This window comes from Vespa velutina, chromosome 1 (genome assembly GCF_912470025.1).
Source record: "Vespa velutina chromosome 1, iVesVel2.1, whole genome shotgun sequence".
Classification (NCBI taxonomy): Eukaryota; Metazoa; Arthropoda; class Insecta; order Hymenoptera; family Vespidae; genus Vespa; species Vespa velutina.
Window position 1 is genome coordinate 9262385 of NC_062188.1, and position 13873 is coordinate 9276257.

General features: G+C 32.4%; 1 protein-coding gene across 6 annotated transcripts in view; it reads right to left on the bottom strand.

The window, feature by feature from the left end:
* The window catches only part of LOC124946964 (phosphoinositide 3-kinase adapter protein 1), a 39719-nt gene that overhangs the window by 12124 nt on the left and 13722 nt on the right, over window positions 1-13873 (bottom strand). The window lies entirely within an intron of this gene.

Consider the following 13873-nt stretch of genomic DNA (forward strand, 5'->3'; position numbering starts at 1 on the left):
TCTCTTTCTTTCGGCGCATGCACAGAAATATCTTTCGCATGGAATTCGTGAAGGACGAGTCGTCTATATGTATGTATAAACAATATATGTATTATGGCGCTTGCTACCCGTTGATTGACTTCTCCCGATTGCCTATCCGGCATTCTCGTTTGCATTGACGTTAAACAAACGCATTAACGTATTGGATGTTTTCATACGGACATTTTCTTTCATTTCCGATTGATTATCGTTCATGCTCACGTACACAATGCTGAGTTTCTCCAATTAATTTTTCTCTTCTTACGGCTGAGCTTTGTTTCTCGTATGCGCTCGACAACATTAACACTACAATGATTCTTATATTCTTTTCTTTTTTTATTTTATTTTCTTTTTTTATTATTTTATTATCATATCTTTTCGCAAATATATCAATATTTAAGCAATAGCATCGACAACAATTAGCAACTATAATTTCTCATATATACATGAAAATCATTTTTTTACCAAATTAAAAAATAAATTTATATTCGCATGCAAAAAAGAAAATTTGTGTGATTAGATAATTGAAAACAAAAAATTTACCAAAGTATTCGATACTCCGTTTGGCGAAATGATTTTCCTCTTTGATCCTCATCTCGCGATCTATACTCCAAACTTGATCCAAATCGTCGACCTTCTTTCTCTCACATGTGAACGACATTCGTATAGTTTCCGAATTTTCGTTTTATTCGTTACGGATGATACACATTTCTTTTTCTTTTTTTTTTTTAGAGAGAGAGAGAGAGAGAGATAGAGAGAGGGAAAAGGAAAAAAAAATAGGAATCGGAATAGAAAGATACACGGTAAGCGTGGTTTCTCGCAAAAGTTTTCAAACGAGAAAAATCGAGGGTAAAGTCAGCCTCGGGCGTGACGCGCCACGTTACTGAACGTTTCTCGAGAGGGTGTCCAACAGGACGCGTTCAAAGAGGGATGGGTAACGCGCATGCGCTCTTACGCGAATCGACACACTATCTCTTTCTTTCTTTCTATCTCCCGTTTCTCTTCTTTCTCATTCTCTCATTCTCTCTCTCTCACTCTCTTTTCTCTCTCTCTCTCTCTTTCTCTCGTCATTCTCCTCTTCCTTTTTTTTCTTACTATCTATGGACCCTGTCGTAGCGATCTCAAAACCACGTGTTCACTGAAACTCTCTGTGATATTATTAAAAAAAAAAAGCAGAAAAAGAAAAGAAGAAAGAGAACGAGAGAGAGAGAGAGAGAGAGAGAGAGAGAGAGAGAAACAAAAAGAAAGTTTTAAGTTATACGTTAGGCAATAGGACAACAACTTTTTTTTAACACATGGATATATATATATATATATATATTTTTTTTTCTATTTTCTTACTTGTATTTGAACCTAAAACATCTGTCCCAAAGCTCATTTTTGTCTCGATCACAATGATGCGGGTAGAAAAAGTCTTTCGAACTGTTCTCGGAATACTTTCTTTTTTTTTCAAATTGGAAAAGTTTTATTAAACAAAGTTTGGAACTTCTCCATTATTTATTGTTCTATTCTTGAAGAAAATGGAATAATAGATATATGTTGCGTACGTATCCTTTGTTAATTTATTATTATTGTATTTTTTAAGAAAAAAAATGAAATATATGACTTTCTATATTTCTATGTTATGGTCGGAAGTGATGACCATCAATCTAATTATTCAACCTAGATATGGATTCACGGTTGCTCTACGGTCCTTATCTAAGAGATAACGACGTGTCGAATCATAGGAACCCTGAACAAACTCTCTGACCTATAATATCTTATATTTTGATCTCAGAACAAACTATCCTCCATCCTCGTTTTCCATCTAAACTAAACTAAAACGTTCCGTATATAAATAATATATTACTAGTCTGAACTGTATTCATGTAGAAAAAAGAAAATTTCTGATTCGAATAGTTTTCAACCGAAATTTTATTTTCAAGTCTCGTATTGCGATTATTATGTTTCGAAGCAACCTTGAAATGGGAGAAAGAGAGAGACAGAGAGAGAAAGAGAGAGAGAGAGAGAGAGAGAGAGAGAGAGAGAGAGAGAGAAAGGAAGCTAGTTATTGTCCTTTTATTCGATAAAGAACATTTCTTCGTGACCTTGGAAGATTCTCCATTCAGTTGGTAGATGCTTATGTACGAAGGGTCCGCGTAGTGACTTTCTCTAAGGAAAAACCTGTAACAGGGAGTCCATTCACGATGGAATCGAAATTCCGAGGAGTCGGTTTTAAAGGGCGCCGCTTATCGCTCCTTCACTTCCGTTCCTCCATTCGAAAAAATAACTTTATTCTTTACCCCGTTACAATGATGATGACTACCTCAAAGGTATACATAACGATTGACAGAATATTTGTTAAAAAATAAATGTGCGAAGGTATTAATTTATAGTAAAAAATTATCAATACACACACACACATATACATATATACATATACATATATATATATATATATATATATATATATATATGTATATATATGATTTATTTATACGGTAAATTTATATTTTTTTGGAAATATATATTGTTAATATCTGTTAATTAAAGCTCATCGTGTGCGTAATAAAATATATAAAATTTAACAAACAATTATCCGATTTATTTTTAATGAAATTTGGAGGACGAATCAAAACTTCCATAAATATAATTTCTAGAAAAAAAAAATACAAACGTATAAATATTTTATTTGACAATCATAACAATTGGTTGGTAATCCGCTTAGGACCTGGGTCCGCTGTGACGCGCTTACGACCCTCGTTCTCTATCTAACGCAAAAATTGGGCCTCTCCAATTAGAGAATTAGAGGAGAGTGAGTCAGTCGGTCGAGTGACCGACGACAGAATAATCGCCTTAAGATCCACGAGAAGTTGTTTCTTCTGACGTCTTGTAGTTTGCTTTTACTTTTACACTCTCATAAATAATAAAGCTGCATACGTACGTATGTACAACTATGATATAAAGTACCTAATTTATTTTTTCTCATAAAAAATCTATTCATTAACGTTATATTATTAATTATATCTTACATTATGATATAGCTTATGTTATATATTAAGATATAATTATGAGAGATAATTATAATAATTAAATAAGGTATTAAGAGATAATAATATTTATATAAAATATATACTTAATATTATATATGCATATAATAGTCGTATATATCTATATATAACAATGATATATATATATATATATAGATATAGATATATATTTAGTAGATATATTAAGTATATAAATATATTATGGTTATTATTAATTAGAAGAAAAGAATGACTTATCTACATATTTAAAAAAAAAACATATTTATTTCGATAAATAATAAAGAATCTAATCGATTTGCGAGTTAAAGATTTTGCAGAATATTCCGAGAAACGTCAAGACTCGAAGATTTTGGCGCCTATGTCTATGAAACATAGAATGTCATTTGTGGTTGTAATAGTTGCAGTAGCAAAGTGTCTTAGCACTCGAGTCATTCTCTTTCCCCGAATTTCTGATATAAATCTCTCGACGCCACTAGATATGACTAATTACGACGTTTCTAAGTCGCGGATTATTTGGAATGGACGAGCGGCTGCTTCAGAGTTTCCTTCCATTCTCTTTCTATTTTTAAAATCGTCAGTATGTGCAAATACCAAAGCAGAGAATTTATGAGCTCTCTATGATTAAACGCATTACAAAATAACTTGCCGGAGTAACGGCCGCATATTGAGATTATTCGTGAGACTAAACTGCAATAAAATGCCAGCGATAAAATTCTTCGTAATTCGTGTTCACGATTAACATCTTGAAACGACATAATCCTAATTTTTTAAGTTTTTTTTTTTATGCACAAAAGTATGAAATATTCTCAAGAAATATCTGTTAAAAAGTACGTACAAGGAATCTGAGTCACGAATACTTCGATTTAAGGAATTTCGACGATTTTCTTCTAACGAATGGAAACGAATTAAAAAAAAAAAAGGAAAGTTAAAGAAATAAGAACGATTTCATCGAAATTAGAATCCGAGAATTATTTTATTTTCCTGCGTTTAATCGTAAAATCAATTACAATCATAATTTGTATATGTGTCGTCTACGATCAAAAAGTCTGTTATACATGAAGTGATTCATGTTTCAACTATCAATCGTTATATATCTATGAGTAATGTTGAATCGATCTTTAATTTTCTATATAATTAATTCTTCGAAAGTATACATTGGAACGGTGCTTCCCTCAAAATGAATTTCGAGGCAATACGTGATTTCCTCGTTCCCTAAAGAGTGAAATGTTGAAAGGGGAGAAGCGGAGAGAAGGATGTGAAGTGAATAACAGGAAAATCAGAGGAGACAGAACGGAATTGTCGGTCGTTACGTGCGACGATTACGTCGATTACAACGACGGGTTGCTCGCGTAAAGAGGATGGACTTGGTTGACATGTGGTGTTTATAAATTTTCTGCGATGTAAAGAGGGATAGAAAGTCAGAGAAAGAGAAAGAGAGAGAGAGAGAGACAGAGAGTAAGCGAGGGAGAGAGAGAGAGAGAGAGAAAAAGAGGGAAATAAAATGATAGTAAGAGAAAGATAGAAATTCCATGATTTCTTGGAAATCTCGTCGGAAGGAATTGTCCGGCTGCTCAAGCCGGAGTGCGAGAAATAACTCGCCGATAAATTTTCTCTTCTCTTGTGGTGCTAACCACGAGAATCGTCTCATCCTATTATTTTCCTCTCAGTGATACGTGCCACGACGCGATCATTGTTGCGCAATTTATGGTCGTTTAACCGCGTGTTGGTTCGCGCGAAATCGCTAATTTGTCTTGTTACAATCGTTACGATATACGAACATAATTCAAATCGCATCGACGCGAACGATGATATATACGTTTTCGTTTTTAATATTTTTATCTCTTGGTCTACGTGCTGATGCAAAGTTATATTAAATTTTTTTTATTTTTTTTTTTTTTATATGGAATATATCCATACACCGGGTATCTCATTTTAAATATTATGGCTAATGTAATAAATATCTCCGATTATATTGGTCTTATAAATGAACGTTTTAAATAGAGGTTCTCAGGTTTTCAATGGGAAATGTAATATTTATTGTTATAATTATTTCAAAGTGGGCGTCGTTGTCGATATCGAAAAATCATAGCAATTTCTTTATTTAAATATAAATCGACATGTTAATAAAAATTATAGATAATATTAATATGAATCTGACAAACATCTCTTCATTGATATTTCATAGAGTTATGATGATAATAGTTATACTATATCATAATAGTAGTATAATATTAATATAATAAGATCTAGTACAAGAGTATAATAGATGACATAGCACGATATAACCACAAAACAATCATGATCACGATCACAAATTATTATTGCAAATTACAAATCATAAATCTCACATTACAACTCACGGAACACAGAATACGGAACACGGAACATGGAACATAGAACATGGAACATAGAACGGGGAACATAGAATACAGCAGTCAGAAACACAAAAATCTGGAACACAGAATACAAATCACAAGTATCGTGCCGTGCCTATTTTGTACTATTGTACCAGATATTATTATAGTAGTTTTATTTTATTATTATGATAGCATAATTATTATATATTATATATACCATATATATCACCGATGAAATATCGATGAAATATCGATGAAATATCGATGAAATATCGATGAAAAGGTACACTGTAGATGTTTTTTTGATTCGTATTGATATTCTTTACAATTTTTGTAAAAAATATCGATAAAATATCGATATTTAAAACATCGGTTTCTATTATAAAAACATTGTTATAACTTCCGTATCTTGACAACAATATTTTTTTATGAAATAGCTGTAATATATATTACATTTTCCTCCTCAAAACCTAAGAACTTTTATTTGAAACATCAATTTATTAAAACGAAAAGATTGATGATAATCGACCATATTAAAATGAGACATCGGGTATATATATTATTTTATAGTATAATAGTATAATTAAATTATACTATTAAATTATATACATATATTTATTTATATATTTATAAAATTATAATCCTAATGTAATTAATAAATACTTTTAAATTTAATAAATTTAATAAAAAAGATGAACTAATTTATAATATGCAAGTATAAAATTAACGCACTATGATCAGTTAGTTATTGTATTAACAATATTTTATTAAAATAAAATATATTATCTTATTAAAAATACAATTTGTTTTTTTATTTAAAAAAAAAGAAAAAAATAGATTATAACATAAGACATTATTTTTCATGAGACACCCGAACGTAGGCAACCCACACGCATTATCGTCTGTAAGTCTTTCATTCATAAGGAGAAAAGAATAAAACTCCTTTGAAGCAAGCTAGACGTCGAAGATAGTTACAGAGGCGCACGAAAGCGTTAAACCCGGCTGCGGTTTATTAATATACCGCAACAAGAGACTAACATAATTAATTTGGAGCACGTACAAGATAGGGAAGCGTTCAAACGATTCGTTTTCAGAGTGATCAAATAGGAGAACATGGCTTATGTTACTACTATTATTATATTTACATTTGTAGGTTCGACTCATACAATAACACTGGTCAATGAACTAAAGAAAGAGATAATTAAATACACTCGAGAGAAAACGTATTGTTTTAATTGCTAACTATAATTAATCAGTTGTCTCGTATATTTCAATTCTAGTATCTCTATCGTTTTTCATTAAAGGCTCTTGACTTTTTATTATTTATAACGTTCATTATAAATTATTAAACACACACAGACATATATTAAATCTAATCTGTACGATGGATGATAGTTGAAAAGATTATATCTACAAAATGAATTAGAAATTAAAAGAAAAGACAACCTCTTTTAGAAATAAGTTAACTAACTTAACTTAAAAATATTTTACTTTTTCTAAATACTTCTTAGAGGAGAATTCTCTCAGTAAACTTATTTCGGGTAAGTGCATTCTGTAAAGTGCGACATGATCCTTGAAATTCTTGGGCATCCGTGAGATTTGCATCTTTAATCAAGTCCATTGTTTGACTTCTCAACGGCTTAATCTCTTTCGGCCTCCTCTTTTCATTGTTTCCCGAGAAAGCTGTGAGACCGCCTACGAAGACTACGACAATAATACTCCGAAGAGAAGGATTTAAGATCGTTAAGATCGCTTCATTTTTCTAAAAGTATTTGCTCAAGTTTGGAGGTTGATCTCGTTATAATCCTAATCCTTGTATAAATTCCTGGAGAGTCAAAGAAAATACGAAGAGAGAGATTTTCGAAGATATTTTCTTTTTAGATCTATTCGAAATTAGATCTTTTACAAAACTTATATTATTTCTAACTTTTATTTTTATATTGATTACTATCATTGATTACTGTTTTATTTAGATTCTTTCTCTTTCTTATCAATCGAAAGACAGAGAAAGATATATGGAATAAATGATTATGGTAACAGGTGTCATGTTGTTTATTGGCTGAAAGAGAGAGAGAGAGAGAGAGAGAGAGAGAGAGAGAGAAAGAGAGAAATTTAATTGTTCTGCCTTCCTCCCGATTGTGACACACCGCAAGGACAGGCATTGCCAATCAAGGATAAATTCAGTAATTTAATTTTCCGAGTCGGTTAATTCGAAGATTGACGGATCGGAAGGACGCTCCGACGACATCAATCTTAATTCATAAAGGAAGGGTTCTTAAAGTTCTACTGCCAAAATAACATCTCACTGTCATACGCTCCTCCATTTTATCCTTCGTTTAGTTCTTATTCCTTGTCTTATGTCTTTCATGTTTGTTTATCATTGATGAGTTTATTAATCTTTTACAGACTTTTTTTTTTGTTATTTCACCAATCGATTTAGATCCTTCATGTCACATAAGTACATTATCTCATTGGTTTTGAATTATACAACATAATCGTATGTATCGGATGGAAGTCGAATAAAAAAAACAAAAATAAGAAAAATAAAAATGAATTAATAAAAAAGAATAAGCCATTTTGAAATGTATCTTTGAAAAGAAGAATTATCGGTTCGAAAATACGTATCTACGTTAACGTTTTCTTCATGATAAATTCAAGAGGAATACCGAAGATCTCCCGAATCAGTTGTGAACAACTCAAAGGAACGTTTGTCACTGCCATGAGATACGCAGTCTCTCGCCCTCAAAGTAAATAAAACTTTTTCCTATCCATAGGAGAACCGATATCTTTGACGTGTTCTTTCTAAAGTATCACGTCGAATAGAATAGAATGCTTTCATCGTGATCTGTTATATAGGGAAAAGTAACTAGTATGTATTTTATGCATAAATAATATAAACGTACTTAATATAACAGATATCGACGTATTAGGTATGCAAGAAATATAAAAGTTTAGTTCCAAAAGGTAACTAGACAGGAATGGATCTGAAAATGTCGAATTATTTATAAAATATATCAAAAGATTCTAATTCTTTATATTTCCTGCCACGTGGCATACACAGAGACAGAAGATTTTCTTTGATCCTTCTCGAAGCCAGAAGTTCAAAATTTATCGTGATCGGTGAATACATCAAAAGAATACCGCAAAGGGCACTGAAATGCTCGTAGAATTTGTAAATACTCGAATAAAGTATATTCGCGATCTTGGAATCTTCCTTTTTATTTCTGCGTTTCATTTCTTTTCAATTTCTTTTCATTTCTTTTCATTTCTTTTCTTCTTTGTTTTTGTTTTTTTCTTATTTCTTTAATTCCACACTACTCCCTCGCTAGACGTCATAAAAATAGAAAAGGACGAATATATGGGGAGAGTCGATGCACCGTAGAAAATGCATATGAACACGAAAATAAGCGGCCGGCAAGAAGATAAAAATAATAAAGGGGCGGCTGTAAAAACAGAAATAGGCACGACTTTATGTGCACGATGCCGGCTCGCAGAACGAGACAGACAGTTCGTGATCCTCGTCAAGACATCGTTCCGGAGATTCACAATGCGAAGTTATTTACCGCTAGTTTGTCAATCAAATCGACGATCATGTCTTACCATGCAAAAGAACCTATGAATATCTGCCACTGTATATTACATATTAATATAACGGATCGTGTTCTTCGATCTTGGGATTGTTTGTAGTAATCAAAAATAAAAAACAATAAATTATTTTCTTTAACTTAAGCTTAAATTATATATTATTTTTATTCCGATTAAATGATTATTTTTTTTCTTAAATATTTCTGTTTCTTTCAAAGTTCTTTATTTATTTATTTATTATTTTTCTTGAATATATTAATTTTTTTTTGACGTTAATCATCGTTTGGAAAAATAGATCAAAGTTTTCTCTCTCTCTCTCTCTCTCTCTCTTTCTCTCTCTCGTAATCTAACATATATAAATACTTTATTATTAACGACGAGTAAGGAGAATGGACTTCCGGTACAACGAATCGTAGTTGCCGGAGATCACGTATTGACCAATCAGATCTCGTTTAGGTACTTGTTAACCGTTCCGACTCTCGAATTCCACCCGTAAATAACGCTTGGAAAATCAAAATTAGATCATGTTGATTTTCTACAAACCACGAAACATATTTTAATCTTTTTTAAAATTTCAGAATTATACCGTCGTTATATTTTTCGAAGGTATTGTGAATTTTCTTCACGTGTCTCTCGTTTCGTAATTCAATTTTCAAATGCATAATTCAAAGGATTTCTCTCTCTCTCTCTCTCTCTCTCTCTCTTTCTTTCTTTATATATATATATATATATACGAATTAGAGAAACACATCTATTCGAATAATAATTCGTGTGACTCTCACTTTAACCTGTTTTAGATATAGATACGAAAGAGGAAAAACTCGTTTAAAATTCTACGCGAGATGCGGATGCTGGCTAAAATCTCTCAGTAAGGACCGTTTACGTTAAACGTTGAAAGACCTTCGACAAACTCTTCTTCATCCCGGATGTTTGTATCGCTTTCGAAGTACCTGCGGTGATCTGGATAACAAATCGAAGGATATACAGGAAGTTGTTGTGATCTTTATCAAAAAAGAAAAAAAAAAACGAAGCACCTTTAGAAAATACTTTTTCTGCACGCTTTTTTGTCCATTCTTATTTTCAAACAAATAATTACTTTCAAAACTCAATTTGATCCTTTTCTCGTTTACTTACTAATAACTTCCTCTTGTTTTAATTTCTTTTCTACTAGAAAAAAGATATACGCATCTTGTTTCACTTAATTTATTCTAATGAAAATTTAAGATTTTATAATAAAAGATTGTTGGTATGTTATTCCAAAGAATTCCAAATTGATTCGACGTGCGAGTTTAAATGATTAAGGATTTCAACAGAATTTATAAAAAAAAACAATTTCAATTAAATAATTTTGTTAAATTCATCGATACATATGCTTCTGCGTATATTCGTACATTAATTCAAATTTATTCAATCCGTTTTTCTTTTCTTAAAGAAAAAAAAAAAATTATATCGATAGAAACGTCAGCAGGTCTTGCAAACAGAGTAGGTAATAAATCACTCAAACAATTATTCAAATGAAGTTTAAAGTCTGACTGAAATTTTCATTCGTGGTTGTCTCTCGCGATTTGATGGAGTAGACACGAATATGCGAGGAACGAATCGCGATTGAACGAGAGTGTCGTTCCTTCGACTTCCGGAAGCGTAGTTGTGGTCGGGAGCGAGCGTGGAACATTACTGCCACCGGAAATCGTGAATCCGTGCTTGTGCGACATCAGGAAGTATAACCGGTAAATATATATGCAGATGGAAAGGACACTGCCTTTGGAATGCTTAATTTTCCGCTCACCTTCGCTCGTTCGATGATATCGTTATTTTTATCGATTCTACTCGTGCTTTGATTACTACAATGTTTTCATAAAAACATTGACTGATTCAACTATTATGGTAACTTTTAACCAATAATCATTTATAAAATTAATCACTTTAACAATATGTTAAATTTATAATATAAACGGTATATTATAAATATTATTATTTCTATATTTATATATATTTTTAATAATAACGGTATATTATAATTATAACGGTATATTAAATATTGCACCAATAATGACAAATGTTCAGAATTTCCTTTCATAATGATTAAATGAAATAGATACTCTTCTTATATGTTAATTATTACGAATAATTTTCCTATTGTATAATTTCAATCTTGTTACTCGATACGAATATCCCATTAATCGTCACTAAAGCTGAACAACCTTTAATTTCCATGGTATCGTTCAACGAGATAAGAAAACCTCGAGAAAGAGTCTTGCGAGAACGACAGATTTACGATACAGTCTTAAGAAAGAAAGACAGAGAGAGAGAGAGAGAGAGAGAGAGAGAGAGAGAGAGAGAGAGAGAGAGAGAGAGAGAGAGAGAGAGAGAGAGAGAGAGAGAGAGAGAGAGATGAACTGTCGTTGATCGCGTGCGAAATATCACAAAAGTCTCGTGCGTTTACACAATGTAAATAAATCGAGAAGAGGGACGATTTGTTTTAACGACGTCGCTTGTCGTGAGCGACAACTATCCATCTGTCTCTCCCTCTCTCTCTCGTTCCCTAATGTCACCCTCTGGTACAGATGCACTTCCCTTCCCCTTCTACTTCGACTATATAGGTCCTCGGATGTAACAGCAGCTAACCGGATGCACCGTTCCTTTCGTCATTCTTGTACACAATTTATTCCGTTCGTACGGTGCGACCACTGCGAACCTAATGAAACAGGATCAAGAGATAGATAGATAGATAGATAGATAGATAGATAGATAGATAGATAGAGAAATAGATGAATGGATAGATAGATAGATAGATAGATGAATAGATAGATGGATAGATGAATAGATGAATAGATGGATATATGGATATATGAATGGATATATGAATGGATGTATGAATGTATGGATGTATGGATGTATGGATAGATAGATAGATAGATAGATAGATAGATAAATAGATAGATGGATGGATAGATAGATAGATAGATAGATAGATAGATAGATAGATAGATAGATAGATAGAAAGGAAAATAATAACTTACAGAAAGTTTTGATATATATTATAATATTCATGAGTTAACGATATATTTAGATAGAATATTGGAAAAAAAAGTATAGGACCTTGAGACGTTCCTGGACGTCTTAAAAATTCACGAAGGGGGACGAGTGTCTCGATTATTTTTGAACAAATACAGTTGACAGGATGGGAGACAATTTCTGTGTCCATTTTTTCTTTCCAGAAAATTTTTTTTTTTCTTTTTCTTTTTTTTTTGTTGCACGTCTGTGAGATACAGTAGAGCCTAGCAGAAGCAGAGCGAAATCAGAATCAAAATTCTCGAAGGGTATGGTTAGTAAGGCTCACGGCTCATTTCCGGCTTTAATTAAAAACAGAACGGGAGTGTGAGGGAAGGAAAAAAAGATCGAACGTCCTCGTTTTAAAAGACGCTTTTGCTGATCGTTGGAATTTCTGTTCAAAAATTCTGTTTCCTCTTATTAGAAGAATATACCATCTTCACAATGAAAAAATAAATCTGCTATAGAAATAATTACGTGGAATTTGTTAAAAAAAAAAAAAAAAAAGAAAAAAGAACTGATCTATATGGATTAATATCGAAAGAATATTTCGCTCAACTATATTCATATGTATACATGTACAATTCGATTGATTTTTAACGAATATTATATATGGAATAATTATATTATATATGGTTGTGCTAACGGGTATTATGTTGTTCACTGGTTAAGAGAGAGAAAAAGAAAGAGAGAGAGAGAGAGAGAGAGAGAGAGGGAGGGAGAGAGAGAGGGAGAGAGAGAGAGACAGAGAGTAATAATTAGTATTGGTCCCTCATCGACACATGCGGCACGTGCAGGCAAAGCTAAGGGCCATCGGAAGGGCAGGTTAAAAGCGTTGAACACGTGGGACCGATTTCTACCAGCGGTCAATCGTTATACGGAACCCACGTAACGTCGTAAATTTTCGAACTCTTCTTTTACCTTTCTCCTTGACTCTCCGGACGAGTTCGACGTCTCGTCGACGGGAAAAGCTATTGCTTTCGTCGATCGAATACTAAAGGGTGCTTCCGGGGACGTTCTATATCCGACGTTTTACTGTTTCCATGTTGTTTTTTTATTTTTTTATCTATTTTTTTTTTTTTCTTGACTTTTATACCTAACATTTTATATTTATAAGTTGATGCGATAAGTTCAAGGAAACTTCTCCTCTCTTTTTCAAAGTTATGATTACGTTAAACGAAAGTTAAACGAAAATTTGTCCATATTATGTATTTTTATTTTATTTTTTATTTTTATTTATCATGAATTTTTATCTGGAACAATCGTTTTGGTTTCTGTTTTTATGATAAGTTTAACTTTCTATATTTGTCTTGTGCTCTCGAGTTTTATTAATCTGCGAGTTGATCTGCGATCAACCGGATATCCCTTATAGCCGAGAATCTTGATTCGCGTCTCGAAGTCGAATACGCGATGTGAAAGTGGAATTATCGCGCGAACCCTCGACAGTAGTAAGTACGTTCCCGGTAGTTACTGGCTTGCGTAGAAAGAGAAACAGAAAGAGAGAAAAAGAGGGAGAGAGAGAGAGAGAGAGAGAGAGAGAGAGAGAGAGAGGAAAGAGGATAATAAATCTTCTATTTCTGTTAAGCCTTTTCGGTACGTCTCTCCACGACATCGTTTAATCGTGTTCACCTGCTTCGTGTGACTATATTCATGGGCTTGCGTTTCTCCGACGTTCTCTTTGAAAACGATTTAAATTAATATGAACTTTTGCATGATCACTCTATCTTCTCTTTACAACGATGATCTATGAACTTAACGCTAAATAAATAGGTACATGTATGTACACATATTATATCCCAAGTTAATTTTTATGTTGTACGTAAACAGATATAC